Source organism: Mustela putorius, unplaced genomic scaffold (genome assembly GCF_011764305.1).
Source record: "Mustela putorius furo isolate JIRA1106 unplaced genomic scaffold, ASM1176430v1.1 tig00003898_pilon_pilon_pilon, whole genome shotgun sequence".
Lineage (NCBI taxonomy): Eukaryota > Metazoa > Chordata > Mammalia > Carnivora > Mustelidae > Mustela > Mustela putorius.
The window spans coordinates 39,615,666-39,628,176 of NW_025422047.1; positions in this window are offsets into that span (position 1 = coordinate 39,615,666).

Here is a 12,511-nt window from a genome sequence, read left to right on the forward strand (position 1 = left end):
AGTTTCTTAAATTTCTTGATGGTATATAAAATAATGGCTTGTTTTATAGATTGCAACTTAGAGTCCATGAAATATGGTAAATGTATGAAGTATTTTAGGGTTTGTAATGAACATTAATTTTACAACAGTTATAATGATTGCATTCAGGAGTCATTCATTTCCAAACATTTAACTTCATATTGTATTATGAAATGTGTATAATTTACATGATTACTGGAATTGTCGATAACCCATTTACAGCCCTATCCCTATACACATATATAACATTAAACATTCCAAGAAACATTAAAGCATTTATAAAGCATCCTTTAAAAAGTGTATGTATGTATGTATATATACACACACACATACATATATATATATTTAAACATTTTACTCTTTGACATTATGAAATATTTATGCTCCAAATCCCACAAGTGGAAAGAATAAGGTCAGCAAAAACTGAAAGATAAATGTCTCCTTTACAAGATCATTTTTGGAAATAAAATGTGAAGATTTATCCCCCCAAAATACATATATTAATGCATGAATTCACCCTATACTTACAGGTTTAAATATTAAAATTTAGTTGAAAAATATTCATGGCTTTTGTTTATGATTTAAAAGGTTATCTTCCAAAGGTAACACTATGGAACTTAGTTTAAAAACTTCTCATGTTTTTATATAGGTAATTAACAGCAAGCTTATTTCTTTTCTTTATTCTATATATTTTTTTTAAATTGATTTCTTATTTTAAATAAACATATATTTTTATCCCCAGGGGTACAGATCTGTGAATCACCAGGTTTACACACTTCACAGCACTCACCAAAGCACATACCCTCCCCAATGTCCATACTCCCACCCCTTCGCCCAAACCCCCACCTCCCAGCAACCCTCAGTTTGTTTTGTGAGATTAAGAGTCACTTATGGTTTGTCTCCCTCCCAATCCCATCTTGTTTCATCTATTCTTCTCCTACCACTTATGCCCCCATGTTGCATCACCACTTCCTCATATCAGGGAGATCATATGATAGTTGTCTTTCTCTGCTTGACTTATTTCGCTAAGCATGATACGCTCTAGTTCCATCCATGTTGTCGCAAATGGCAAGATTTCATTTCTTTTGATGGCTGCATAGTATTCCATTGTGTATATATACCACATCTTCTGGATCCATTCATCTGTTGATGGACATCTAGGTTCTTTCCATAGTTTGGCTATTGTGGACATTGCTGCTATAAACATTCGGGTGCACGTGCCCCTTTGGATCACTACGTTTGTATCTTTAGGGGAAATACCCAATAGTGCAATTGCTGGGTCATAGGGCAGTTCTATTTTCAACATTTTGAGGAACCTCCATGCTGTTTTCCAGAGTGGCTGCACCAGCTTGCATTCCCACCAACAGTGTAGGAGGGTTCCCCTTTCTCCGCATCCTCGCCAGCATCTGTCATTTCCTGACTTGTTGATTTTCGCCATTCTGACTGGTGTGAGGTGATATCGCATTGTGGTTTTGATTTGTATTTCCCTGATGCCGAGTGATATGGAGCACTTTTTCATGTGTCTGTTGGCCATCTGGATGTCTTCTTTGCAGAAATGTCTGTTCATGTCCTCTGCCCATTTCTTGATTGGATTCTTTGTTCTTTGGGTGTTGAGTTTGCTAAGTTCTTTATAGATTCTGGACACTAGTCCTTTATCTGATATGTCGTTTGCAAATATCTTCTCCCATTCTGTCAGTTGTCTTTTGATTTTGTTAACTGTTCCTTTGCTGTGCAAAAGCTTTTGATCTTGATGAAATCCCAATAGTTCATTTTTGCCCTTGCTTCCCTTGCCTTTGGCGTTGTTCCTAGGAAGATGTTGCTGCAGCTGAGGTCGAAGAGGTTGCTGCCTGTGTTCTCCTCAAGGATTTTGATGGATTCCTTTCGCACATTGAGGTCCTTCATCCATTTTGAGTCTATTTTCGTGTGTGGTATAAGGAAATGGTCCAATTTCATTTTTCTGCATGTGGCTGTCCAATTTTCCCAGCACCATTTATTGAAGAGGCTGTCTTTTTTCCATTGGACATTCTTTCCTGCTTTGTCGAAGATGAGTTGACCATAGAGTTGAGGGTCTATTTCTGGGCTCTCTATTCTGTTCCATTGATCTATGGGTCTGTTTTTGTGCCAGTACCATGCTGTCTTGATGATGACAGCTTTGTAATAGAGCTTGAAGTCCGGAATTGTGATGCCACCAACGTTGGCTTTCTTTTTCAATATCCCTTTGGCTATTCAAGGTCTTTTCTAGTTCCATATTAATTTTAGAATTATTTTTTCCATTTCTTTGAAAAAGATGGATGGTACTTTGATAGGAATTGCATTAAATGTGTAGATTGCTTTACGTAGCATAGACATTTTCACAATATTTATTCTTCCAATCCAGGAGCATGGAACATTTTTCCATTTCTTTGTGTCTTCCTCAATTTCTTTCATGAGTACTTTATAGTTTTCTGAGTATAGATTCTGTGTCTCTTTGGATAGGTTTATTCCTAGGTATCTTATGGTTTTGGATGCAATTCCTTTTCTCCTGAAACTGTTCCAAAAAATAGAAATGGAAAGAAAACTTCCAAACTCATTTTATGAGGCCAGCATCACCTTGATCCCAAAACCAGACAAGGATCCCACCAAAAAAGAGAGCTATAGACCAATATCCTTGATGAACACAGATGCGAAAATACTCAACAAAATACTAGCCAATAGGATTCAACAGTACATTAAAAAGATTATTCACCACGACCAAGTGGGATTTATTCCAGGGCTACAAGGTTGGTTCAACATCCGCAAATCAGTCAATGTGATACAACACGTCAATAAAAGAAAGAACAAGAACCATATGATACTCTCAATAGATGCTGAAAAAGCATTTGACAAAGTACAGCATCCCTTCCTGATCAAAACTCTTCAAAGTGTAGGGATAGACGGCACATACCTCAATATCATCAAAGCCATCTATGAAAAACCCACCGCAAATATCATTCTCAATGGAGAAAAACTGAAAGCTTTTCTGCTAAGGTCAGGAACACGGCAGGGATGTCCATTATCACCACTGCTATTCAACATAGTACTAGAGGTCCTAGCCTCAGCAATCAGAGAACAAAAGGAAATTAAACGCATCCAAATCGGCAAAGAAGAAGTCAAATTATCACTCTTCGCAGATGATATGATACTATATGTGGAAAACCCAAAAGACTCCACTCCAAAACTGCTAGAACTTATACAGGAATTCAGTAAAGTGTCAGGATATAAAATCAATGCACAGAAATCAGTTGCATTTCTCTACACCAACAGCAAGACAGAAGAAAGAGATATTCTATATATTTTTAATATTAAATATTCGAGTCATGTTCTCAAGTTATTATGAAAATTTTTCTTGATTTTTATGATAGGCTTTGACATAAGAGAAGATTTAGGTTTCTGAAATGTATTGGTACAAACTTCAATATAAACAAAAAAAATGGTCCAAGATTTTTAACGTTTTACTGGTCTATTGAACACTGCCATCAAAGTTCTATCACAGTTAATGTTATATTCAAATATTTCATATGGCAATTTTTATAACCATACTTTGTATAAAGTAATATGTGCATCTTATAGATAAAAAATAAAGCAATCTTTCAACTACTAAAAACAAGTCAGACTATGAAAAACAATCTGAGGGGTTTGAAGTGGCAGGGGGGTGGGAAGTTGGGGTACCAGGTGGTAGGTATTATAGAGGGCACAGATTGCATTGAGCACTTGGTGTGGTACAAAAATGATGAATATTGTTATGCTGAAAATTAATAAAAATAAATTTTAAAAAAAGTAAACAACAGCATTATCTTTAAATTTCTGTATCTGCCTCCAAAAAAGCATTATTGTCCCTGTGCCTAGAAATAACTGCTACTCTGGATATTTTTTTTCATAATCTCCATGCTCCCTTTTATTTCTAAATGTGTATTATTTAATTATGCCAGTTTTAATATGTATTTTCTTCACTTTAAAAAGTTATTTTCTTAATGTTACACTTCTATATAATAGTAGATCTATTGTTCCTTCACAAGGTCATTTACTTCACACCACCTCCAATTGTTCATACACTTGCAGGCTTTTCATCAGAGTTGATAAGTCACTGACAAATGTCATGAGGAAAGATAATTAATCTATACAGCTTGAACTGCTATTCATTGGCCTTTTTCATTTGTTTGTTTGACCAGATAGAGTTGCTGGTGAAAATTGGTCCAGTGCAGCCCAATAGATTCATATCCACTGCTATTAGTAATGACTTAGAACTGCAATGATGTGTAGAGTTAGTAACATAACTTTAATGCACATCATAAGAATACATATGACTGTAGCTGAAAGGTGTGTAACCCAAGGATTTCAACTTAGGCATTGGATTTAGCTTCTTCAAAGTTAGAACCTTATGTAGTAGTTGCATCAGAAAGTCTTTGTTTGCTGGCTGAACACATGCTTCTTTGTGGTTTGTATTTTTTTCAACTGGTATTTCTGCTGTTGCAAAATGAACCATAGTGGAGGAGAGTGAAATTTTGATTTGCCATTGGAAAGACATGGACAGGAATGTGTCCAGCATTTTTCTTACACCTCAGTTACCTGCTTCCTTACTGAATTAATTTCTTTTCATTTCCTCTTCTGCCTTTTGATAGTGATTAAGTGTTTTCTCCATATAACTATGTATTATCAATTTTAATGGTTAAGGTATAATGTATTAATATATCAAAAAGGTTCCTAATTTCTTTTTTGGAACTGTGCAGCAGACCCTTGTTAAAGATATGCTTTTCCTCTGAGTCTTCCAGAATAGGAGTCAGGAGTAAAGGGCCAAATATTAAAAAATTTAGGCTCTATAAGCCAAACAGTCTCTGTTCTACCAAACTCTGCTTGTGTAATACATAAGCTACCACAGACAAAATGCAAATACATAAGAGTGGCTATGTTTTTTAAAACTTTATTTATGGGAGCTATGATTAAAATCGCATATAATTTTTGTGTCCTCAAATATTCTTCTTATTCTTTTTTTAATTTAGCTCTTTAAAATTGAAACAAACAAACAAAAAAAGACAAAAAAAAAACTACTCTTGGCTTCTGAGCTGTGCAAAAAAATAGGAAGTGGGCTAGATTTTGCCCAAAAACTATAGCTTGCCAACCCCTGTTCTAGATCTGTACTTTTCAGTTCTAGCCGTATATTGGAACTAGAATGTAAACTAATCAACTGAATCATCATCCCTGTAACTGGAGCCTACAGAGCTTTGTTACACTGAAAACATTCTTATATGATTTCAACATTGAGCTTCTAATCAATTCTGGTAACAAAGTCTTTCTTCTATGCCACTGTTTGATTTTTCCCCCTCTCTACCAACTGTCCCCAAGTATCTATACAAACTCGATCCATATGTATGACAAAAGTGGGAGGGAATTGCAGACTGCTCTGTTTACCTTCTTAGAGCTGAATAATGAATACCCTTCTTAGAGCTGAAACTGGGGTACACATATTTTAGTCCCATTCCCCTTTTCTAGCAAAACACAGTTGAGTTATATCTTTATCCTATCCTTCACCTCCTGGTGCTCTGGTGTTCTGAAACAATGTAATACATGAAAAACGATTTTCAAGTATAAATCATTACCCTCCTTCTTTCTGACATCCCCCACTGCACTTTATTCACAAAAGCTAAAACCAAGGAATGTATTGATCTACTTCACAGTCCTGACTTCTTGTTGCTTTATTGTCCAGGATTCTTCATCTGGGTGCAGTAAGATCTCAGCACAGCTAAAGGTAAAAATGTAAACTCTCCAAAAGACCACTAGGAGAAAACAAAACAAAACAAAACAAAACAAAACACCCTACTACTAATCAAATAAAGCTCAGTTTCCTAGCTTTCTGCAGTAAGGAGAACATTATTTTGGCTGACTCTTAGAGTCTCAGTGGCTGAAGTACACTTCAAGGGCTGTAGGGACTGGACTGAATGGTTTCAAGGTTTTATTTTTGGTTTGGTTTTGGTGGGAGTGGATGCTAGGATAAATAATTTTAGGGTAAATTTTGCAAGGTGGGAAACTAATTATGATCAGTAAGTTTATAACAATAGTTTTAGCTTCTTTGACATGGTGAAGTCTTAAAGCAAGTCTTGATGACTAGCAAATAGTTTAGAAAAGTAAGCTATGTTAGTTCTTTACCCAGTCTTATCTTTTAGAAACAAACATTTCTTAGGGCAGATTGCTAAATTGTTTTTGCCTGGTCACAGTAGTGTTTAGCTCAGGGATAGAAAATTATGTTGCTATTAGTATTCAAGACAAATAGAAGGGAGAAAACAGCACTCTGCTTACTTCATAAAGCAACTCTTCAGAAAAAGTGGGCAACAACAGTTTTAAGTTTATTCAGATCTAAAAATATGAATCACAGAGATTATGGTAAAAAGGAACAAAGCATATTTGGGATTTTCTGGTTGGGTTTATTTTGTATTATAAAGTACAAATTTTAGAAATTAAAATAGATTTTTTTCAATATATATTAATTTATCTTATGGTTAGTTATGAATTATTACTGATTCTATATTAGATTGTCCAATATATTTTTTTAACACCACCAAGAAATTCTCAAATTCTTAGCAGACACAGACTGGGTATCAGATGCCAGTCACAAGTCCATTTTGTTAATCTGTGCTTCTGATCAACTGATTATAAATCAGAGGTTCCCACTATCTCCTAGGGGTCAATTAATTTGCTAGAGTGGCTCACAGAACTCAGGACAACATTTGCTTACTAGACTGTCATTTTATTTATCTTTAGTAAAGGGTTCAAATGAGCATCTAGATGAAGAGATGTGGGACAAGGTCAATAAGGATCCAAAACACAGAAGCTCCTGTTCCTGTAGAGTTTAAGGTATGCCACCCTCCCCGCACACAGATGTGTTCCAGTTTGCAAACATGGAAGCTCTCTAGTCCCCATCATTTTGGGGTTTTGTGGAGGCTTCATTACATAGTCATACTTGATTAAATCACTGGCTTTTGTTCATAGAACTAAACCTTCTCTAATTCTTCACCCCCATGGGGCTGGGACTGAATGTGTCAATCCTCTCACTACATGATTTGCTCCCCTGGCAACCAGACCCCATACCTGAAGTCTTTCCAAAACTCGCCTTAACTCATATAACAACTACAACAACAACAAAAAACCTTTATTACTCTCATAACTTAGGAAATCTCAAGGATTAGGAGCTCTGTGGCAGGAATGAGGATGAAGACTGAATATATATTTCTTATAATTCACAATATCACAGGTTGCCTTTACTGCTTCCATTTGCATATAGAATTTTCTTTTCATGTGTCTATTTATGAACATTTTATAAGAAGATAGAGAGTCTGCTTAATTGTATAAAATTTTAGAAATTATTTATGTAATAACTTCTAAGATAATACATGTATAGATCACATAGAGTCCAGTATATGTAAGTACTAAGTCACTGGCATGGTAAGTAGTTGCTTTGCAAGAATAGCTGGGTTGAGAGGACTATTTATATGATAGATAAATAACCCACAATGACCTGGCAAAGAAAACACTATGGGAAAAGAATATTCCAACATCACTCTCTTTTCTACTTTCAACCTTCTAGTATCATTAGCTGAAACAAACCAGAAATCAGAGTTGGTTGAAGTCCATTTCTGTTATTCCTCTGTGTCACAGAATGACTAGAGAAGGGGCAAAAGGCATCTGGAAGGGAAAATGGAACATATGCAGGACAGTCTTTTTACAAGGTTCTGAGTGGGCATATTTACACATATAAATATCTTTACACAAACATCAGATCAGAAAGAAACCAACATCACACAAGTATCAGACCAGAAGGAAAGATGTTACAAACACCCTGATCATAATAACCCTGGAAATTTGGTGACAATGCTGAGCCACACAATCATATGTGAAGCCAACCTACCTCAAACTGCATGAAGAATAATAAATATCTCCTAGAAGATAACATAAAAAAATACCTACATGACCGTGGGTATGACAATGACTTTTTAGAAATAATAGTAAAGGCATGATAAATGAAAAAAAAATTGATAAACTAAACCATTAAAATTTCTGCTCTGCAAAAAACACAATGACAGGAAAATGAAAAGACAAGAAAAAGACATATTTGATAAAGGACTATAACCTGAAATGAACAAAGGATTCCTAAAACAATAATAAGAAAGCAAACAACCAGATAAAAAGTGTGCTATGGAGTTTAACAGACACAACTCATCAAAGAAGATAAATGAATGACAGCAATAACCATAAGATACTATACACATGCCATAAGGGAAATGCAATAAGATACCACTACACCTATTAGAATGTGCAAATCCAGAACACTGATAACACTAAATGCTGGCAAGAATGTGGAGTTTTATTCATTGCTAGTGAGAATGTACAACAGTAGATTCACTTCAGATAAGAGTTTGGTGGTTTCTTATAAAACTAAATATACTCTAAGAGAGGCAAGATGGCAGAGGAGTAGCAGACTGAAATTACATCAGATCCTAGGAGCTCAGCTAGATAGGTATCAAACCATTCCAAACACCTACAAACTCAACAGGAAATAGAAGAAGAGCAGCAATTCTAGGAACAGAAAATTGACCACTTTCTGAAAGGCAGAACATGCAGAGAAGTGAATCTGAAGCAATGGGAAGATAGACCATTGGGGGAGGGGCCAGCTCCCAGCAAACTGCAGAGCAGTGGTGCACAATACCGGAACTTTTAGAAGTCTGCTCCACTGAAGGACATCACTCCGGCTAACAGGAGCCCTCTGGGGACAGTATAGTCTCAGGTTCCGTGGGGGTCACAGAAAGATCAGGGGTGTCTGAGTGTGGCAGAGCTGCCAGGTATTGAAGTGGGGAAGCTGACTACAGAGACAGAGCTGAAGAGTGAGCTTTCAGATCGGGGTTACCTTAAACCATGATCCAAGGCACAGTCGGGCCAATGCTCTTCAAGCAGGGACCGAACAAGGGCAGATCTGGGGAGACTCAACTTCCTGAACAGGAGGAGCAGTGTGGCAGAGATCTGCTTGGGTTGGACACTCCAAATGAGGCCCTGCACCAGAGACAGAAATGGTTGGTCACAGGCCAGATGAGCTTGGAGTGCAGCTGGAGAGGGAGACAGAAGTGATTGACTGCTAATCTCTGAGAGTGCACTGAGGAATGGGGCCCTGCACTCTTATCACCTCTGCGCTGGAGATTGGGAGGCTGCCATTTTCATTCCCATCCTCCAAAGCTCTACTGAAAGCTTTCAGGGAACAGAAGCTGCAAGAGCGAACCCGAGCAGATTACTTAAACAGGTCCCAGGCAAGCGGGGTGCAACTCTGCTTGGGCAAAGACATTTGAGAATCACTGCAACAGGATTCTCCCCTAGAAGACCAGCAAGAATATCCAGCCAAGACCAAGCTCATCTAACAAGGAGAACAGTGGAACTCCAGAGCTAGGGAAAAACAACGCCTAGAATCCAGGACTTTTTGGGGCGCCTGGGTGGGTTAAGTCTCTTCCTTTAGCTCAGGTCATGATGCCAGAGTCGTGGTATCAAGCCCCACATCTGGCTCTCTGCTCAGAAGGGAGTCCGCATCCCCCCACACACCTCTCTTTTGCCTGCGTCTCTGCCTACTTGTGATTTCTGTTAAATAAATAAATAAATAAATAAATAAGAATTCATGTCTTTTCTGCTATGATCCTTTAATCTTACAAAGTTAAAATTTTTTAATCTTATTTTTTTCTTATTCTATTTTTTAACTTTTCCTCTCTCCTCTTTTGGTGTTTTTTAACTAGCTTATCTCAACAATACCTTTCTAAAACTAAAAACAAAAACAAAAAACCTTTTTAAACCTTTATTGATACAGTCATATTTGATCCTTCATTTTATTTAACCTTATTTTTTATATACATATAGGGTTTTTTCCCCTAAAAAATTTTGCGATATAATTTCTTCTAATAGATCAAAAATACCCTAATCTAGCACATGGCTTTGTTCTAGTCTCCAGCCTGAGCACATCCCTCCTTTTTTTCCCCCCAACCAATTTATCAATTATCTTTCTAGAAGTTTTTTAAAATTTTCATCTTTACAGGGGTGCCTGGGTGGCTCAGTGGGTTAAAGCCTCTGCTTTCAGCTCAGGTCATGATCCCAGGGTCCTGGGATCGAGCCCCACATCGGGCTCTCTGCTCAGCAGGGAGCCTGCTTCCTCCTCTCTCTCTGCCTCTCTGCCTACTTGTGATCTCTGTCTGTCAAGTAAATAAAATCTTTAAAAAAAAAAAAAATTTTCATCTTTACAGTCTTATTGCATCCCTTTGTCATGTTCACCATTATTTTTGAATATATACAAAACACCCCAAATTAAGTGGGTGGCTCTGTTCTATTCAAATGTCTAATATATATATTATATATTTTTAAAATTTTTTAAATAATTTTTATATATTTTTTAATTTTAATTTCTTTTTTCCTCCTTTCTTCTCCCCAGTTTTGCATCTCTTCTGATATGGTTAGTGTACTTTTTTCTGGGGCCTTTTGCTACCCTTTCAGTATTTTATTCTCTCGTTCATATATTCTTTTTAGGATTTTTTAAAAATTTATTTTATTAATTTGATGGAGATCACAAGTAGGCAGAGAGGCAAGCAGAGAGAGAGAAAGGAGGAAGCAGGCTCCTCGCTGAGCAGAGAGCCGGACGTGGGGCTCAATCCCAGGATGCCAAGATCATGATCTGAGCTGAAGGCATAGGCTTTAACCCACTGAGCCACCCAGGCACCCTATCATATATATATTTTTTATCTGAATAAAATGACAAGGCAGAAAAACTTACCAAAAAAAAAAAAAAAAAAAAAAAAAAAACAAGAGGCAGTACTGACAGCTAGGGACCTAATCAATATGGACATTGGTAATATGTCATAACTAGAGTTCAGAGCAATGATTCTCAAAGTGCTAGCTGGGCTTGAAAAAGGCATGGAAGATATTAGAGAAATATTTCTGGAGAAATATAATCAATTTCTGGAGAAATAAAATAACTAAAATCTAGCTGAGTTGAAATTTAAAAAAGCTATTAATAAGGTGCAATTAAAAATGGAGGCTCTTACTGATAGGATAAATGAGACAGAAGAGAGAATTAGTGATATAAAGAATAAATGGGGGTGCCTGGGTGGCTCAGTGGGTTAAAGCCTCTGCCTTCGGCACGGCTCATGATCCCAGGGTCCTGGGATGGAGCCCCATGTCCGGCTCTCTGCTCAGCAGGGAGCCTGCTTCCTCCTCTCTCTGGGCCTGCTTCTCTGCCTGCTTGTGATCTACATCTGTCAAATAAATTAATAAAATCTTTTAAAAAAAAGAATAAATGATGGAGAATAAAGAAGCTGAGCAACAGAGAAACAAAAAACTACTGGACCATGAGGGGAGAATTTGAGAGATAAGTGATACCATAAGATGAAACAACATTAGAATAATTGGGATCCCAGAAGAAGAAGAAAGAGAGAGGGAAGCAGAAGGTATATTGGAGTGAAATATAGTTGAGAATTTCCCTAATATGCCAAAGGGAAAAAGTACCAAAATCCAGAAGGCACAGAGAACCTCCCACAAAATCAATTAAAATAGGTCCACACCCCATCATCTAATAGTAAAATTTACAAGTCTTAGTGACAAAGAGAAAATCCTCAAAGCAGCTCAGGACAAGAAGTCTGTAATATGCAATGGTAGAAATATTAGATTGGCAGCAGACTGATACACAGAGATCTGGCAGGCCAAAAGGAACTGGCATGATATATTCAGAGCACTAAACAAGAAAAACATGCAGCCAAGAATACTATATGCAGGTAGGCTATCACTGAAAATAGAAGGAGAAATAAAAAGCTTCCAGTACAAAATAAAATTAAAAGAATTTGAAAACACCAAATCAGTCCTACAAGAAATATTGAAAGAGGTCCTCTAAGCAAAGAGAGAGATTTAAAGTAGTAGACCAGAAAGGAACAGAGACAATAAACAGTAACAGTCACCTTAAAGACAATACAATGACACTAAATTCATATATTTCAATACTTACCCTGAATGTAAGTGGGCTAAATGCCCCAATCAAGAGACACAGAGTATCAGAATGGATAAAAAGCCAAAACCCATCAATATGTTGTCTATAAGAAACTCATTTTAGACCCCAAGATACCTCCAGATTTAAAGTGAGGGGTGGAAAACAATTTACCACACTAATGGATGTCAAAAGAAAGCTGGGATGTCAATCCTTATATCAGATAAATCAGATTTTAAGCCAAAGACTACAATAAGAGATGAGGAAGGACACTATATTATACTTAAAGGGTCTGTCCAAGAATATCTAACAATTTTAAATATTTATACCCCTAACATGGGAGCAGCCAACTATAGAAACCAATTAATAACAAAATAAAAAAACACATTGACAATAACACAATAATAGGGGACTTTAACACCCCCCCTCACTGAAATGGACAGATCATCCAAGCAAAAGATCAATAAGGAAATAAAGACTTTAAAT